This window comes from Falco peregrinus, chromosome 7, assembly GCF_023634155.1.
Source record: "Falco peregrinus isolate bFalPer1 chromosome 7, bFalPer1.pri, whole genome shotgun sequence".
In the NCBI taxonomy this organism is placed as follows: Eukaryota; Metazoa; Chordata; class Aves; order Falconiformes; family Falconidae; genus Falco; species Falco peregrinus.
Window position 1 is genome coordinate 20,227,890 of NC_073727.1, and position 19,580 is coordinate 20,247,469.

Sequence of the window (19,580 nt, forward strand, 5' to 3'; positions counted from 1 at the left end):
TGGTAAGAAAGGTGTTAAGAAGTCCTTTGGTCCGACAGTTTTTAGCTACTATGTTTTCATGATGAGCTCTGTTCTTTTCATCAGGAAAAGGAGATAATGGGAAACAAAGTTTGGACCCAAGAGAAGTACTTTTTTTGTAGACAGTGAAGACTGAACAAACAAATTTTCTCTGTTGCTCAAAGAAAAGGAAGAAAACTTTAAACCATGCTACATGTCAGAAGATATTATATCTCTGTCTGAGGAGAATGTAAAACTTCCTGATGTTGAAACAGGTGTGTGTGCTGTGACCCAAATGGGAGGAGAAACATCTACAGCAATATTACCAGATGTTACAAGGTTCACACTGTGGAAGAATTGAGAGCCAGAGGGAACATCTTCCAGAAGGTATTCGCATTTCTCATGCTAATTCTCCTTTAGCATGTTGGAAACGGGACGGAGGTGTTCTCATCAGCTGGATTTGTAAAGCACTGAAGCATCAATGCTGTCCTGTCTTCATGCGGTGGTGTAAAAATGGACACAGAACTTTCTGCCGTTCTGGAATGAGAAAACAAACCTGTGAAGAAATTGCATAACAAAAAGAGATTGATCCATCCCTAAACCAAATCATGTTCCTAGTCTTACCTTTGCTGTATGTTTATTGGAGAAATATAGCTTTATTTCCCATTTTCTTTTTGTATCTTCCAGACACTGACTTACGGCCAGTGTCTTTTTGTTGCCTTCTCCAGAGAACTAAGCACCAACCCACTCCCTGCCTGTGCTATCTGGTCCTGGTTCAGCTTGTTGCCACCACTGCCTAAACATCTTCCTCATAATCTTGCCTGAAGTATGATGCTGTGGTTTGCTGGTCAAACCTTTGGGGGCTATGTCAGCTCTAAGCGATGGCCAGGGACCATTCTCTGTTGAGGATGTACCAGTCTTACCAGGGAAGCCCTGACCTGAAAATTTTCCCCTAAGCCAGTGATAAAATAAGGTGACAAAGAGAAATAAACGTAATTCTGGGACCTTTTAAAAATAAAAATCATAATCTTCAGTTTCTCTTGTCATATAGTGTATCGTAGGCATTATGCATTAAATGCTGGTGATCTGATTCAGTAACATCATGCATCAACTTTGTGGTAGTGTAAATGGCAGAGTGCCCTGCGAGATGGACCCATATAAATACAAAGTGCTACAGTCTGCTTGGTCTTTGCCAAGGACATTTCCTGACATTTATAAACACTAAGAAGGGACAATAAAATATCCCTAATGCAAAGTCAAAGCTGTCCTTGATCAGCACAACCCTTCATAACATTCTTTTATTTCAAAGGATCCACATCCCTTTTTCTTTCTGCTTCTGAAAACTAAAGTGATGTTGCCTTCAGACACAATATATGTCCTTCTCCATCAGGGATTTGTTTCTGTTAATTTAGCTTTCTTGAGGCAATGAAGAATTTAGCTTTGTGTGGATTCCCACTTAGACTTTGTATTGCACATTAGCAAAGATTCGGAGGTTTTTTAAAGCAAATCAGATTGCAGCTTTTCAATCAACATCATTCACCTTTAAACAGCCATTTAGTTATGTTTTTGGGACTTCTCCACTGAAATGAGTAGGAGACACAGTTAATTTTCATGGGTTTTGGGATAAGGCTCAGTGATCTCCAACAGCAGGAATACATTTTTTTTTCTTTGTGAAAAGCCAGCAAGAGCACCTAGATTACTTTAGCAATGCAGAAGCCTTGCAGAGAAGTAATTTCTTGCCAATGTTAAATAGGGATATATCAGTGACTAGGATGAACATATGCTTGGCATCATTCTGAGTTGGTTTAAGTTTGAAATAGAAGTAAATTATCCTGTTAATGACTAGAGGCTGCCCTCGTCAGATTTATGCTGCTTTGCAGGAGATATATGTGTGTATGTGTGTGTGTATTTATGTGCTGGGATATACACATATACACATTTACCATCAGCATTTATCCTTTGGTTCCTGTTAATAAAGCACAGAGCATGGTGGCATAACATAAAACATACAGAACGGTGATGATTTATTCTATTCAGCCACGAAAAATGTGATGCTAATTGTCAGTCATTACAACAGCAGAGAAAAAATATGTAAGGAGGTTTTTGGAGGGATAAAATTGTGTTGTTTTGATAATTCTAGACATACTGTGACATTTACAAAGTATCGTCAGTGCATCACACAGATCCTAATGGATTTATGGATGTGACACTGAGCGAAAATCCATATTAAAAATGTGAATTACTTATTATTGTGTTATTTGGTTTGGGATAATTTAGAGTGATTTCCCTGATTTGCAGGAGTTTTTATCACCTGATGAAGTTATTGGTGATCTCAAAAAATGTATCATTAGATACCTTGCTTAAAATCGAAGAGAAAAAAATTTCCATCTGCTTTTAAAATACTTGCTCTGAAATGCTCCTGAAGCTTGTGGGAGTCAACCAGAATCTTTATATTGATCTCGTTGGTGCTTTCAACTCATTAGGCTGGAATTAATCTCGGTAGATTTTAGGTATGTAATCTAAAGTGGTCTTCAAGACTTTATCTCTAGTTAGAGAAAACCCAGTTGGAGGTCAGTTCGTAACAGCTGCCTCAGGAATAAATCACCCTCTCTGTAGGTGCCTTGTTCTGTCAGACGCTAGCTAAACAACTAGCTTAGGCTGGGGGGGAACTGGTTAGTTTGCATAAATATGTTGCAAATGTTCTATGCCATTTGAGGTGTCCTGGGGCATTTGAGATGCCCACAGGGGTCTGGCAGGGATGATAAAGGTCTCACAGGAGATCCATAGTCTTCTGAACTAGGAGATGAAAGCCAGATAGGTTTATGTAGGATGTCCCAAATGGTATTAGAAATCTTTGTTTAGGAATTCCATGTGCAGATAAATCTAAGTGTAACATGTTATGTGAAATTGTCCTTGATCTCCAGTTTCCAAGGACACAGATCTACCTTTGTTTGTATGTGCCACTCTTATGCCGGTCCTGTGCAAAATTGCTGCATAAGGCATCTCAGATGACACCAGATGCCTTTATTTACGAATCAGTACTGAACCCTGGACCTCCACTGACCGTCGTGGAAGCTTGGACACCTTTTGTCACATGTGAACACCTATTTGTAGACATCTAAATGTAGTTGTTCAAGTCTGTGTGCTGAAACACACCCGAGAGGTCTCTATTTCAAGTGCCTGAGGTTAGCTGGGAAGAATTCGTTCTAGAGCATTTCTTGCAGGATCCCTTGTGTCCCAGTATATGCCAGGTACATCACTTACCCTTGTATTTAAAGTAATGCCTACATCATTAGAGTATTTTCGATGGCAATCTATGCTGGCTGGTACAGGCTGTCTGCTTTTTCTGGGTGACAGACACGTGTCTTTTGTCTTTAGAAGAGAGTGAAAACTCCACCCTTTAAGAGATTCAGCAGCATTTCATTCCAGGTATTTCTTCTAGAATACCGCCTGACCTGGCTCTCTGTGCAAGACACACTTCAGAAATGAAGGAAAAAATACACTTCAGCATCTACAAGAAGGAAATAATATGATCATTTTCTCAAGTAAGATAAGAACTAATCACAAAAAAATTCTGATTTGAATTGAACTGTAAGTAATTTTGAAACAGCCGTAGTTATTTGTTTGTGAGCCAGGGAAAACAGCATGCGATATGTCAGGCTTTGAGATAAAATTTATTGGTGTGTCATTGGCTTAAATCCAACATTATGCTCATAAATAATATAATCCTAATGTGACACATTTCTGCTTGAACCTTGACTGAAAATTATTGAGAATCATGTTATGAATTATGTAGCAGCAGTCACGCATTCAAGTCGAAAGGATATAACTTGGGTGAAATGCTGAGATGTATTTGTAATTAGGTACGCTGTCTAAAGACGTGTAGTTGCAGAAAGGGCAAGGTGTCTTTCTGTGGATCCAAAGGTGTACTTGGAGCCTTGCTGCAGGCTCAGGCTAATGGGCATCCAGCTTTTACTGACTCATCCTTCTGGGATGGAAAATCTGATGTGGTTGAATGTTGCTGTATCACTCTCTGGTATGTTATTAGCACTGCCTTTTGTCTCTTAATTTATACTAGCTCCATATGACCCAAGACTCCAGACAAACCTTGACAATAATACACAGTCCAACTGCACAGCAGGGTGGGAGTAACTCAGTGTTGTTCAGTGGAATGTGCCTGACAATCCAAGAGGACAAATGTAGGGGTTTAAGCTTCAAAATGGTTATACTCAGACTCATCAAGTGTGATAGTTTTTGTCCCTGTGGTAGATAAAGAGATTATCAATTTCTTTGCTTTCTGGAGACCAATAAACCCACGATCATTTTGCTGTGCTGCTTCCTTAAAGATCTGGTATGTTTTTTAGATGTAGGAGGACTTTTGGTAGGGAACACAGTCCCTGTTCCAACCATTGTGAAGTGTGCTGCTTGGCTGTAGTGGTTATTTCTAGTCTACTACAGAAATGCACACCTGGGTTCTTCTCTTTTTTTTCCCCCTTACTGTATGCATACTGCTTTAGTCCCAGGCTGTCTTCTGGACAGAACCAATTGGTTCCCTTTGAGATGAAACCTGCACGTGGCTCTGGGAATAGTTCTCCCTGGGTACTGCTCCTTCTAATCACGCTTTAGAACGACGTGAATTTTCACTCTGCTCTATACTGTCCCCCGATATTCTCCTGGCAGCCTTGTGTCCTCAAACGTCCTGATGTGCTCTCACGCCATGCCCCAATGCATGCAGCCCCCACCCTTGTCTTATGCTTGACAGACTGACACTAATTTGAAACAAAACACTAAACTGAGAAAATGTATGTGCACACATACGTGCAACACTAATTATGCCTTAGTGCCATAGGTGGGATGTGTTTTGCATGGTAAAGAGAAGGACAGAGTTGTTGAACATGTTTCCCATGTTCGAGCTTTAGCTTTTCTTAAATTTCCGAGCTCTCAGGCCATGCTAAATTCCAAAACCAGGGAACAGCAGTTTAGGATGATAAAGGAAGCCAGGCCATGAACCACCGGTGGTACAGACATAGCCAGCCAGCTGGAGCTGACTGTAGTGTGAGAATCCAGCATCTGTGAAGAGTTTGTGACTACTCCTGACTCCTAACTAGGAGTGTACCTTCAGACAAAGAAGACTGTGTGTTAAGTGGAGACTTTTAGTATGGATTTCCTCTTGCTGGTCAAGATGTTCTGTGTCATTTCTTTTTGCTTTCATCAACAGACTTATGAATAGGTCACCCTTTCCTCGGTGCATGTGACAGGGCCAAAATGTATATTTTTATAAGGGACCTTTATACTGAATTTTTTAAATCTTCAGTTAAAATACTGCCCCTTCCCTTATTCTAAAACTAATCTTGGTCCCCTCCAGGTGTCTCTTCCAGATTACAATTATTTGTGCTTTACAGTGCCGTAGACCAAACCCAAGGGTAAAGCAAAGATGTTTGGAGCCTTGTGGCAATTTTGTTGCTTTAACAGACTTACTAACTCTATACAAATCATTTCCTAAGAATTCAGGGTACTGTGTGGATCCAGAATGTTTTTGGAGCATGTGCTGGAGCTTACAGAAGTGCTAGGTTGTTTAGAACCCGAGGCTGTAAGAGCATCTCAGATCTCAGCTGGTTGCCTTCTCCCAGGCTGCAGCCTGCTGTGAGTCTGGGGCACTTCACCGGTGACTCCATCAGTCACACTTGGCCCCCAGACCCCTTCTTATACATGGTTTTAGGAGGAGGGTAAATATATGGATTTTAACTGTTGCCTAAGCATGCAGTTCCTTTCCATGTCGATGCCTGTTGTTGGAAAGTTGAACAGGAACGGAAAAGAGAACAAAACAGGAATCATCATCATGCCGACATACAAGCCCATGGGTTTTCCATGTGGTGAATACTGTATGCATTTCTGCGCTGCCTAGGTCAAAAGAGATCTAGCAGAACTGAAAAAAGCTCAGGGGGCAAAAAAGGTGTGGGGTATCTTCTATGCAAGGAGCAACATGGTACACTGGAACTATTCAGTGTGAAAAAGAGATAACGGGGTGCAAGAGAGCTCTACAGAGTACCGAGGGGTGCAGGGAATGCAAAAGGGAACTGATTTTGCAGAATATTTCCTCTTGTAAGAAACAGGCCAGAGGAAGGATGCAAGTGGGAGCCAGTTTCAAAATATATCAGAAAGAGCTGGAATAAAATGAAAGACTATTGGTCCCCTTGCCAAAGGATTTTCTGCATACAGAAGATTTCTCAGGTTGAAATGAGGCCAGGAGAAATAGCTGGAAGAGAGATCCACTGAGAGTTATTCAAACCACAGCAGCCTCAGGAAATCCTGCAAAAGTCAGAGAGTAGGACTGTAGTACTGGCAAACACTGTGTGTATTTGTCACTTTCTTACTCTCCCCCGAGTGCCTGCTGTTGTCAGCTGTGAGATGAATCCCTCTTATACTGTGTACTGTATACTGTATGTCATAAGTCACATATATCATGTGCGTATATCACCTATCATATCACTTTGCTTTTCCATTATTAATTAATTAAAACTGTGGGGAGTCACATAGCTTGAACCTGTGTGCTGATTTGAAAATGCAGTAATCATTGTTGAAAATGGTGTTGAAAACCATGCAGATGCAAGCCACAGCTGTCATTAGCCCACTATTGAGAAAGATTTGCAATGAGAAATAATAAATTAAAGATGCATGGGAATCTTTTTCTGCTGGACAAGTTTGGGGCAAGTTTTGCAAACTTGATACGTATTCTAGTAGTCACACCTAACCTGCTTTGAAGTTGTATGTCAGAAAAAACCCCAAAACGCCAAAGGAGGCAAAATGACTGATTGCACAGTGACTGCTGTAAAATAGGCAGCAGCTCTTTCTGGGTGCATGTCTGGCTTGTCATGGATGTAAGAGGTGTCTGTGACTCTGCGCTTGGGCAGCAGGTGGGCTGAAGGCATGGAGGGACCTCTTACTGCTTCCACGCTGGGGCAGCACCGCTCTGCCTCTGTGACTGTGGTACCCGAGTTATCCAAGCCTGGCTGGATAGCTACCGTTATCCCAAATACATCCATACAAGCACCTCTGACTGTGGTTTGCATAAGCTAGTTTATTATCTGCATCAGTGTTTGCTCTGTTGCATCTCAGACTTGTCAGTTGCTTTTTACTGCTGCATTATTCTGAAATGCAATCATAAGTAATGCATACTTCATTGCTTGTAAAAAAATACGTTAAAAAAATGCTGATTCAAAACCTGTGAAGAAAGAATATTTCTGCTGCCTACAAAGTAAGCGTAGCTTTGCTTGGTTGCAGAGTTGCCATCCAACTTCACGGTAAAGATGGGAATTTCCACCTTAGATGGCTGCTGTGCGGCCGCCATGGTGCTTTTTAACAAATGACAGTGCATTATAGATATATTATATACGTCTATAGCATATTATGAGGGGCTCCCAAAAGCCAGCTTCAAGGTTGGAGAGGCTTTTTATTTAAGCAAGAGCGTGCTACTACAGCCCTGAAAGCAGCCGGAGGCTGTATACCTGGTGATGCCCTCCAGCTTTACGTCCTGCCAGCCACTCCAGAGAGCACAGGGTGGTTAGAAGATGTCTAAGAAAACCACGGGGCTGGCAAGCAAGCGGGTCATGGTCTTCGCTGTGCCTAATTGCAATGCCTTTGCCCAGTCCTCAGCGCAGCGCGGACGCTCTGCCTCAGCGTTTGTTATAGTCACTTTATTTTCAACAGCGACATAACATGGTTTGGGGAATGAGCGCACGTCAAATGTGCATAAATGGTAAATGACTAAGCATATATCTATTTGGTCTCTGTCTGTTCTTCTGGATAGAAATTGGTTTTTCTATACCAATCTTCTTTGGCATTTTCTTGAGTAATTGTCTTTTTTGGGGGGCTGGATAGGAAAGGGTTATTCTCTTTTGCAAGTGAGAACGTGCCATAATTATATTGGCTACTAACAGATGAGAAAATAACTCTTGGAAATTCTGTGTTTCCATTAAGGACAGCTGTGATTCAAAATAGATTAATTTTAATGATCTTCTAGGTACACTTAGAAGGCATTTATTAGTTTGGGCTTGTATTGGAAAAGGGTGAAGGGTATGTTTCTGTGGAGCTGGGGGAAAGAGGACTAAAGGGCTGCTTGTTGAATTGGCTTGTTATTTGAATGTAATTATTTTTTTGCTCCTGAGCAATTATAGATTGTAAGTTTAAATAATTGTCAGGGTACCTACAGCTTTCTATTGTTGTCTAAAATGTAAGGTTATAAATAAAATAAGTAATATGAGATTACCTTTTTTCTGAATGTGTCTGTGGCAGTTAATTTAACTTGGCAAGTTATCAAAAAAGGAAAGAAAAGGTAAGATTTCTATTCCTTGCAGTAAACAAACTTTGTAAACAAGTTATTATTTTCTGCAGCATAGCCCTAGAAGTGATTCTTATTTTGCTGGTAACAAAATGTTTGTGGTGCTTTGCTTTTATAATAGTAGAATATATTTTGGTTTCCTTCTGTATATTTCAAGCTCCCTGAGGCTGCTGAGAGATTAGAGAGATTTTCACAAGACAAGGGTAAAGCTTCGCTATTATTGCAGAGATGAATTTATATGAAAGATACAGTTTCAAGAGAATCAAATGGATTACACAGCCCTGATGACATCTCTTATTTTATGTGTACATCAAGTTCTACGTGAGTAGCAGAGCACTAAAGTGTGTCAAATGACCGAGGATGATCTAAAATGAATCTCTGCGAAGTGTTGGAACGCTTAGAGCAAAGGAAGATCACGAAATGATTTGAAAGCCTCAAATCAATGACAGAACTAAAGATGTGATGCTTTGCAATGAAGCAAATAATCAGGTTGATGGTAGGACCATGTAGCTCTATCTCAATCTCTTTCACATATTATTGTACCAGAGGTTCTTTTTATCCCTAACAGACTTTAGAAAGGTAATATATTAAGAAACTACTCCCTTCTTCAAAGGAGATAGAAAGGTGGTTAGACTGAATTTATCTGTGCACAAGCTGGCATAATTTATTCTTTATTGATTGTATCCTTGGACATTCTGCTATGTTCATTCAGATTAAGGTTTAGTTCCATTTTTGTACACTTCAGAGGTGTGGAAAGAGCTTTTGATGCTTTTATTCACTCATCACATTTTCATTGATCCAATAGTTTATTTTGTAAGAAAAATTAAAAGGGGTAAATAGTTAAAGAAGTCAGAATTTTGATCATAAACCCTGCCATTTTTTTCTGTGTCCTTGGGACACTTCAGTCATCATCTTTGTGGACAAGAAATATCAGGTCCCTAACAGTATTTCGCAAGACCCCTCTTTAATTGGTTAGAAATGAAAGACATGCAATTTTAATCCAAATGTTTTGCACTTAAGGACTGATTGTGCCTACTTTGTGAACAGCACTTCTTTTCTGCAGGTCATAGCCGTTTTTGGTGCAGTATTGCTTTGTATGCGATTCAGTTGTTCCTGAATTGGGAAAATGATGCCCAATTGTTCCCAGCCATGAGCATTCCCAAGTCCCCAAACATAAAAGAAAACATGCGTTTATTGGTTTCCAGTTCCTGAATTGTACAGTTTGTGAGCGCTCTTTCATGTTTGTGGAAGTTACGGGTATGAATGGCCCTGGGAATAGAGAACCAAGCTTTTGGGGAGGTTGCTGGTTTGTTCTGCATTTGTACCCAGAACCCAGCACAATGGAATTCAGATCTGTGAGAAAGGCTTTTATGTGCTGTGGTTTTGAAAATAGCAGTACCACTAATGATATAAACAAGGCTCAGAGAGAAAATCTTTTACAGTCTGCATTCAGGCTTGAAGTCCCGAAGCCTCCTCATCTCATTTTTCCCAGTTTTACACCTGTCTAAATATAATGGAATCGATTACTTATACAATGCCAAGTAAACAGAATTAGTTCCATTTCATGAATGAAACTCAATCAAAGAACGCAATAAATTTTTATGGGATGGCAGTCTTCAAAAGTAAGACATTGAACTACTTTTGGGGTAAATTGTCTGTTTGCTGTTAAACATTTTTGATTTCTCTTTTCCCATGCCTAATCTTGACTGGTTCTATCCTCACCCTAACAAATACCAAGATCACCAGTTGGTATATCTGGCTCAACATGTTAAAGCAATCACAATGTTCCAATATTTTTTCTGTATTTTTCAAAGCAGTTCTTTATTTTGTCTTATTTTCCACGTTGCTGTATTGCAGCTATATTCCACTGACAGAAGACAAGTAAGATCAAAGTCGCTCCATTTTATCTAGTCAAAATTTTACTGAAAAAGAAACTTTTTAAAGAAAACATATAGTTTTATCAAATGTTGTTTCTATTCCCCAGTAATCGTACCATGAAAAAGATATTTTAAACAAAGACCTGATAGTTGGGATCCTTTGGCATTTTTCCAAAAAGGATTCTTTGCTTTGCTTTGGGACCATTCATACATCAGTGGCGGAGTGCTTAAAGTAATAATTCATATATGGTGGTTTGTGAGAGGCTTAATTATTGTGTGCATAATGCTTTGATGTTTTTGGATGAAAGGCGCTAGATACCACTGAATTACTACCAAAGTGTTTGCTTTTTAGAGGAGGCAGAAACATGGTTCTCCAGATCCAAATGTCTGCTGCCAGCCTTCCTCCCGTGGCGTATTCCCATACTGGGGGCCTTTTGGAAGCTGGGACATAAAGCCTGTGAATTGTATGTATATGTTTGGGCCTAAAGAACCCTGCACGTCTTCCAACTCCTTTTAACCTTTCTCTCCTAATTAAGAAGATGCTGAGTGTGATTAATGCAGAACAAATAGGTGCAGAGCAGTGGTTAGGGATAAAGCCTGTACCCCAAGATGGGAATAAGGCAGAGCCACGGAAGCAGTGGGCTTTCTTCACTCTTACAAGATCTGCTTCTGTTCCTATTCATTTTCAGGAATGACTCACAGTGTTAGGATTTAGACCCAATATGAACTTTGTACTGGTTCAGGTGCAGCTCGCAGGTGGAAGTCATACTGCACAGTTGTCCTTCCAGCTCTGCCAGGTGGAGGTATCTGTCACGGGTATAGGAACATTCTGGGGCATCTCAAAGGTCAGAACATTTGGCCTCTGCGGCTTTTACGTATTCTCCTTCCAGTGTGTGATAACAACCTTTCAGATCAGCATAAATGATTTTTCCAGTGGGCTGTACTTTCCAGTTTCTGGGAATTAGAGACAAGTAGTTTTTCAACAGAAGATTTTGATGATGGAATTTTTTTATTATGTGGACTCACCAGAGAACAGTTTTATTGACCTTCAGGATAAAACTGGTTTAAATATTCCTTCTTATTGGGTGGGGAAAGAATACTGAGGCAGTCAATAAGGCCATCTTTCAGAATGTTTTAATACATTGACTTGAGTATATCCCTGCTCTCTGCTGGTTAAGATCAAAATTGCATTTAAATAGGAATATCTGAAACCCTTCATACTATAGCTGTGAAGTTTAGAGCAACTGTGGTTTGTGCCTTATTAACGTTCGTGATATTGGCTTTGGATTTATTTAAATCTGGTTGATTTTATATTATTTATAACTTGTAACATGCTTTTATGATGGATTGAGTAAACACATTTTAAGAGTAATTTTCTATCTCTCTATTGCTTCTCCCAGTTTGAGTGCTGTTGTCTTACAGGGTTTTTCAAAAGTCATACTTATACTTGTGACATGTTATGCATATTTTTCGTGCTGAAGACATGGCAGTTTTTCTTTTGACAGTAAAATATTCCTTTTCTATTATGATAGTCTGCTTTTCCTTTTACAATCATTCTAATTTGTTGTGCAGATTTTATACAAACATACATACATACACAAACATGTGCCCACACGCACTTTGAACGTCAGCAGCTACCATACAGGCATAAATGAGTTGCCTGGGCATTTGTTAATTTGAATGAACACGAGGCTTCTGCTTCTCTTATGGAATAAGAAGCAAACCCAACAGTTTCTCTGGGAATTCATGCAGTGTGAACAGAACACATCTTGGCAAAATGGTGAGCCAAGAAATTCCTCTTTAGTTGCTCTGTTAGGCAAACTGCATTTTAAATTTCTTGCCGAGGGCTTTGTTTGACTTGCCCCAGGCAAGCTGTTCAACATATTTATCAACCCTGTTGTAGCATTAGAGCCAACGCTTATCTAGGAAGATCATCCGCTTAATGCCATCTGTCAGGAGGAGTTTTATTTCTTTCAGCTGAGCTTGTTCTGTATTTCAGGGTTTTTTTTATATTCCTCCCAACCATTTCTTAGTTGATTGTTTTCCAGTGATCTGAAATATTCTGTGATTGCTCAAATATTCTGTGATTGCTGCGTGTTAAACCCCTAATGACATCAATAATACAATTTTACTTTAAATCCTGATTGATAACATTAATCCTATATGCATCCAGATGGCTTACCAAAGCACCCTACATATTACAGTGTTATGTAAAAGATGATACCGCATTTCCATCCAAATCTGGAATTCTTTCCAGATTCTCAACAAGAATTTGAACAAATTCAGAACAAAGACTCCGGGGTAATTCATGCTGTATTTTTTTTACCTTGGTGTCTATGAGGACACGGCTTTGATAATTTTAGATTTTCAGGCCCTGATCAACTGTTGTGTAAGTGCACAGGCAGTGTGAAAGTGTTCAGCAGAGCTGTATTCACTCACTTTGCTCATACAGTTCTACTTCTGGATTTGTCTCCACCATCACCATGAAGCCCAAGGGACTCGCATATTTCCCTGTTGAGAGCAAAATCTAATTCTCTGGAAGTCTGGTGCTATGGAGATACATAAAGTCAAGAAAAAATGACTGTCACCAGGCATACAACCACTGTGCATGGACTAGATACAGGCTGGATGTTCTTCTGGGTTGCCAGGACGTCCTGGTCTCCTGATTGTCCAAACTGGGAGGTCTGCTCAGTCCCGTCACAGCTTCCTTGTCGCCTGCTTGCCCATCTTCTCTCCAGGGGAGGGCTCACGATGGTGCCTACCAAGGTCTCATCCAGACCTTTTGTGGTGAAGCCAAGGTACCCTCTTCAACCTGTGAAGTTCTAAAAATTAATGGTCCCCACCATTTCAGAGCACACAGCATAAATATCTCTTTGGCTCAGCACTTAGAAATATCAGTACTTGGACAGACTTCAATCAATCAGCTGTACCAACTGCTCTACACAATTTTTTAAAGAGAAAAACGCCAATCACACTCAGTATTTGGCGGCAGTGTATGAAATGAGCATTATTATATAGGTATGTAACTTGCTGAGGTTCAATTTATTCCTTCCAACTGGGGGAAAAAAAAATAATTTCAGTTCAAAGCAGCTGAGCATTTCCTTCTCCAGATTTTATAGAGGTAACTAAATCAATCGTATTCAAAATTTGGGCCAAGTCCTATACTGGCCAAAAGAAGTGGGGATACTGGCAGCTGTGCCTTCAGCTCCCGGAGAGATGCTGGCTAGAGCAAGATGCATTGAGGTAGGCCAGTGGGATGTGCTGTTGGCTGTCCTTTACTGCTTCAATGTATAGGAGCAGCCTGTGCCCCCAGCTACTTTTGGCTGGGTACTGTAGCATTTGAGCAGCTGGCAGAATCATTGCTGCTAGGGTTTCAGAACATAAGCTGGCACAGGAGCCGGTCTCCTCTGTCTAGTGTGCTCCTGAGCTTTGGATAGATCCTGTCCTGCTACCTCCTCTGATCTGGGGTTAGGGAAGAGGTTTCCAGGGCGCTGCTGCTCTTTGTTCTCTCGGTGTACCGGCACATTTTATTTTTCAGAGTATATATTTAAAACTGACATTTCCCCCTTCTTAGTGGAATCATACCTTCCAAAATCCTGTTAACAGAAGGAGGAGCAGGATCCATATCCTTTGCCGTTCATCTTCTGCAGTGAAGCATTGCTATCAGCCTGGCATTGAAACAGCTTCTTAATCTGCTGCATGGAAAAGTGCCCTGAAGTGTGGGTGCAGGGCTTGCGGGCACTGGGCCAGGAAAGGCTTGGCACGCCAAGGAAATAATGCATTCATTCTTCAAAATATGACAAAAAAAAGAGTCTTCTGGATGTCCTGTTGGACTGCTGGGAGGGCAGGGGAGAGGGAATGCTTGTCAGTGAAGCTGGCAGGAGCGAAAGGTCGTTGGGTAGTCAAGCAGGAGTCAGGTTGTGTGTGCATCTGATGCCCAGCAGCCAAGGATATACTGCAAAGGTGAAGGACAAAGGCATTAAAAAAACCCCAACACCATATACGTGTACACGCTCGGGAGAAAATACGAAAATCAGCTGGTATATAAAAACAATACACCTGCTGTGGGGTTCTTTAAACGGAAAGCTGAGAGTCCCTGAGGCACCAGGCGCCTTCAGCAGCTACGAGCTGGGCACTGGACAGGCTGCCACAGGCGTGCTCGGCTGTGGGGCTGGCGTCAGGGTCGGGGCGCCCTTCCGAGGCACGTGTGCGGCTGGTGCCGGTGTACGAAACCGAGTCGTAAGCAGGGATTTCCATCAGGGAGCCCCTGTGGCAGCCAGGCATCGTTCAAAGGTGTGATAGGAGCGGGTGTGGAGAGGAGGATCAGAACAAAGGGCAGTAAATGTCACCTCCGCCGGATTGTGCAGGTCCTCGTGGAATGGAGAATGTCTTGGACGTTGCGTAAATTTCAAACAAGTTTTCCAGTCTGTCTTTTGGTTCTGTGCGATGCCTATCGCATGCAGTACGCAAAAGAAAGAACCTAACGATATTGCAAGCTATGAACATTATTATGAGGCTCGATAGCTTTGTAATTAGTCATTTTGCTTAGGATTCGTCGAGCTTATGCTCCAGCATAGACTTCTACAACTGAGCCCGTCATGCTGGACTCTTTGTAGTTGTGGAAGAGAAACAGGCAACTTTCAGACAACTCACTGTGTTTTGCGGGCTTTGATTCAACTTCAGTTTCAGAGACATTCAGGTTTTTGTAATGTCTGCATATGGGCTATGGCCTTGTTTCTCTCGCCTTAAAATATGCAAAATTACATTTGTGATGTCCAGGAGCATTTTGCTTGGCCTCAGGATGCCTTTCAAGAAAGGCACGTGTCTCTCCTGAGTCCTGTGTCATTTATGTCAGCCTTGTGTAGCTAGATGTCTTGGATATCCTAAGGCATCTCAAATGACCCTGGATTTCTCCATTTAGGCAAATAAATTAATCCCTGAATGTATGAGCTCCTTTTGCAGTCATTAGAGACCTAGTCAATATGTTTAATATAATCTTTAAAGCTATTCATCTCACTAAACACCTGGGGTTCAAGTCTGCTTAGTTTATCTCTGTGAGTATCTCAAAATTATTACAGATTATCTTCAACAATGGGATGCTTATCTCTCTTATCAGAGTAAGACTTTGCTGTCATTATTTTAGAAAAATACTTATACAGCTTATTTCCAGCTTATGCTAACTATTTTTTACAAATACGCAAATGATCTGGGTTGCCTATGGAAACACATGTTCCTTGGCTGAGCCTAAGGCTGTATCAAAAAGAGTTGTTCAGAAGATATATATGTTTATGGGTGCATAAAGAGAATAGTTGGAGAAAATGGATCTGGATGCTGGAAAGGAATAGGGGTACTAGCGTTTATTCCCAAATTGTATGATTAGTATTATTTATGGGGATGAATGAACCTTTAAAGATTGCCATTTGAATCTGTTTGGTTTTGAAGTTCAAAAGAAAAAGAATCTTTCAATACCTTTTGAAATTCCAATTAAGAGTCAGTCAAAACCCATCACTAAAAGAATAGTTTTTGTTTTACAAATTAGCAATTCAAAAGTGACAAATATTTTCAGTGCTTCAACACTATTCTGCAATACCCGTTATGTTCAAATAATACTTTTTCTGGAAATATGTTCCCCAGTATTTCCCTTTTTTTTTTTTTTTTTTTTTTTTTACTTTGTCTTAGGAATGCCTCCGGAAGCTCTCTAACTCTAAAGCTGCACTCACTTCACCAGTACTGGGGATTATGCAAATTATTTAATGAATAGTTTAAAATCACATTCATGTTTTCTAGTTTCAAATTATAATATGGGTGGCTCATTTTGCTTTTATGTTTCTTCTCTTACTGGTTTTTGCTGTTTTTGGTTTTTTTTTCCCCCTCTGAGTTTTATTATTCAATTAATAATTTTATTTATTTATTTCTTCATTTTTCTGACTAGTAATAATTAAAGAAAGTAACTTTTTTTTGTACAACAAGAGCATGTGAAGTCTTGAGCTGAGATTATTTCCCTCTTTCAGGAATCATTGTTCATGTTAAACGTGGCTTAAGGCAACCAAGTGCTCTGAAGAAGAGGCATTCCATGAACTGATGTGTCTTAACTCCAGAATATTATGTGGGGTTTTACTGTTAATATTTCTCTCCTTATGACAATTTCTCTGTACAACGTGGCACCACTTTAGCAGAATAACAAACATCAACTGCTGAATGTATTAGTACTGTGGAAAGCAATTTAGTATTGTATTGCTGTAAATTATGTCCCTTTACTAGCAGGTTGTTTTATTATGACAAAGATTTCAATTTTATCTGTTCTCATGGATGTGAGGATTTATTGTTTGTGCAAGGTGCCAGCGTACTTGAGAAATGATGAGAGTAGTTCACCAAGAGAATAAAATGTCTGTCTCTCAGAGGAAGGGGAGCAGAATGAATTCAGACATAAACTGGAAGAAGAAAAAGAGAAAGAAACCGTGATGAGCACGTAGGTCACTAGGTCAAATAAACAGGTCAGAGAGGGCTATGAGTGAGAGAATCCTAAATAATATGTATTGATCAAGGAGAGTCAGTGACCACTGCCCTGATCAGTACTTTCAGACAGTGCAATTAGGGATTTATTGAGCATTAAAATTCTTAAAATAAATAGGAAAAGAATGAGCGTTTCTACTTTGTATTTGAAGTTGGGCTTGTATCTGAACTCAAACCTGATTCTGGGCTGTGTCAGTTTTGAGTTAGTCATTTGCACTGAGGTGTAAAAGCTAGGAATATGTTGTGGGGAAAATTTGGGGTCTGCCCTATTCCTTGGCATAGATGAAACGGCTCATTCACCACCCCTCCGCGTGCTTGTCCAGCCAATGTTTGTGTGTTAAATTGGCTACAGGGTCCGTTCTACAAGGGTCTCCGCATCATCTGCTGCAGGCACAGCTGGGATTTTAGGCAGCTGGAGCTCAAACTTCCCTTCGAATATTAAGGATGCACAGCACTCAAGTAGTGTTGGGCTGAAGTTTATTTTCCATGCTTTGCATACAGGTACAGATCCAAACTTAGGATCTAACAAACAACACACAAAACAAAAGCAAGCTTTGTATATACATCTCTCTCTATATATGTATACAGATATAGATATAGATATACCTCCTGAGTCTGCCCACTTCTATGTGACTTCCGATGCCCTCTTCTGCTCTCTGCCTAATTCCAACCACCAGAAAACTACGGAAAGGTGCCTGCTTTTTCAGGAGAACATGCTTGGCTGAGCTCTGTCATGTGAAGCAGAGAAGAACCTAATGAATTCTGAGACCCCCAGGTTCAGACAGTCCTAAAATAAGCAAAATAGCTGGGCAGTGTTTGTAGTTAAATATCGAAATTTAAGGTAGGTGAGATTTAAGTGGATCCTGCCTTCTTCCTCTTTTGGACTTGCATGTCTATAAATACAATTTTTTCTTTTGCTGACAGAGTAAATTATGATTATCAGAAGGAACAAATTCTGTTAGACTGGATGGCCATGGAAAAGCTGTGTTCCTAACTTGTCACTATCTTGCAGTGGAATGGAATTACCTTTTTTTGGAACCTGTGATAGACTTGATAGACAATAGGCCTTTCACATAATTAAACAATTGTCTCAGTCATGATTTTGAAAAATTGTGTTTTCTCTTCTCTGTTGACTTCAGCAAAAGCAGATGCACTTTTGGAACAGATTCTTCATCACAGTCTAGTTCTGTAATGCCTCTGAAATGTCTTCATGGATAAAGCAGTATGAAGACATAGCCAAAATTTAGCTACATCTCCAAGGCTAGGGATGAGGAGTAGAGAACTGCAGACAGGAATGGTGAAGCTCGGGGGTTTTATTTTAACAAAAATTTGCCCTCCTACCCCAAGCTGTGTATGCTTCTGTTTACTTCTGAACTTTGTTACTATATGCCTGTTCAGTGTAAAAAATCAAGAATTTGCACATCACCCATGTTAAAGTATTGTTCACGAGTGTTGCCTACATGCTTCACATCACTCAGATGTGCTGTGACAGGAATTTTGGCAGGATGCGTGTGGTACTTTTACAAGGAACTTGCAGACGCACCTGCGTTTGCATGCTGTTTTACACGTGTGTATGAGAAATGTGGCCAAAAATATGCTTCTAAGCAAAAAATTAAAGACTCAGAAGCTGTGTCTAAACTATGTGTTGAAAGGCCACCTTAACAGTGCACCAAGGATTGCTCCCAGCTCATGGCGCTAGGATCCCTCTCCTCTGAGCCATGAGACACGGGCATGCGCTCTGCCCCTCATACATGCTTTGACTTCTGTGGGAAGAAAACCTGAGCGTCAGGGATTGCCAATATTCTCTAGTTACGCTCTTGATTTGGACAATGATGGGACCACAGCTGCCATTTGTACTGTGCGACATAGGCAGAGTGATGTGCAAAATATGCCTCACCCCATATCAATTGACTAGACCTGGGGGCATCGTTACTGGAGAACATCTCAGGCTAAAATAGGTAAAATTGTGACATCAGGTACAGAAATACACTCTAGTTTAAATCACTCTTAGATAGGAGATGTGCAAGTGCCTGCAAAATTTCTCAAATAACAATTCTTGATTGCTGTCTACAAAACTGGGAGAGAAATTCAAGAAAGGTCCTACAGCAGTTTGCCACCAGCCTAATTTCACTGAGGAACCCAAGTAACAGCCATAGCTGTCTCTGTAGTCAAGGGAGAACGACTGTGGTGTGATCAGCAATTTGTATCTTCTGTGGGCTGACTTGTCCTCAGGAGGTGCCTGCTTCTTCCCATGGTGTCCAGGAGCAGGTTAGGCTCCTAATTTATGTGGTTTGCTTGAGCACCTGAATTAGAAGGAGAAATCTGGGTCATTACTTCTGTAATTTTTGATGAATTCCAACTTTAATTTGAAATTAATCTCTGAAGTTTCCAAAAAAAACCCCAAACACCCCACCTTTTTGAGCCATCATAGTTGATAGAAGGGACTGCTTTGCTCTTCTAGTTGAAGCAACATTTCTGTATTTTTTTAACCTGTCATAACTGCGGCATCATCAGTAGAAAACCCATTGTGGATCATTGATTTCTAAGTGTATTTAGTATTTAGCTTATTTTTTACTGCCTTTTATTTCAAGTGTTTTAGCAAGGGAATAATAAAAGGGAGTATGTTATCACTGAAAGGGAAAATACATCGTCTATAATCAGGGATAAGCTAAACAATAGTAGAGTATACCTGACGTTTCAGCTCTAGAGAGTCCTCCAAATTGGAGCTAAATGTCGCTTAACTGTTTAAGCCATCAGAGAATTGTGAATGTTAGTCTTGTTTGTTCCTTCACCTCGCTTTCATACAATGTGCTTAATTCCTATTACCAGGAGTGTTTTGCTAAATTACACCTGTT

At 40.4% G+C, this 19,580-nt stretch overlaps 1 protein-coding gene across 2 annotated transcripts in view; it reads left to right on the forward strand.

Annotated features, from left to right (window-relative positions):
- MSRA (methionine sulfoxide reductase A) overlaps positions 1-19,580 on the forward strand; it is a 293,020-nt gene that overhangs the window by 121,037 nt on the left and 152,403 nt on the right. The gene's annotated exons all lie outside the window — the stretch shown is intronic.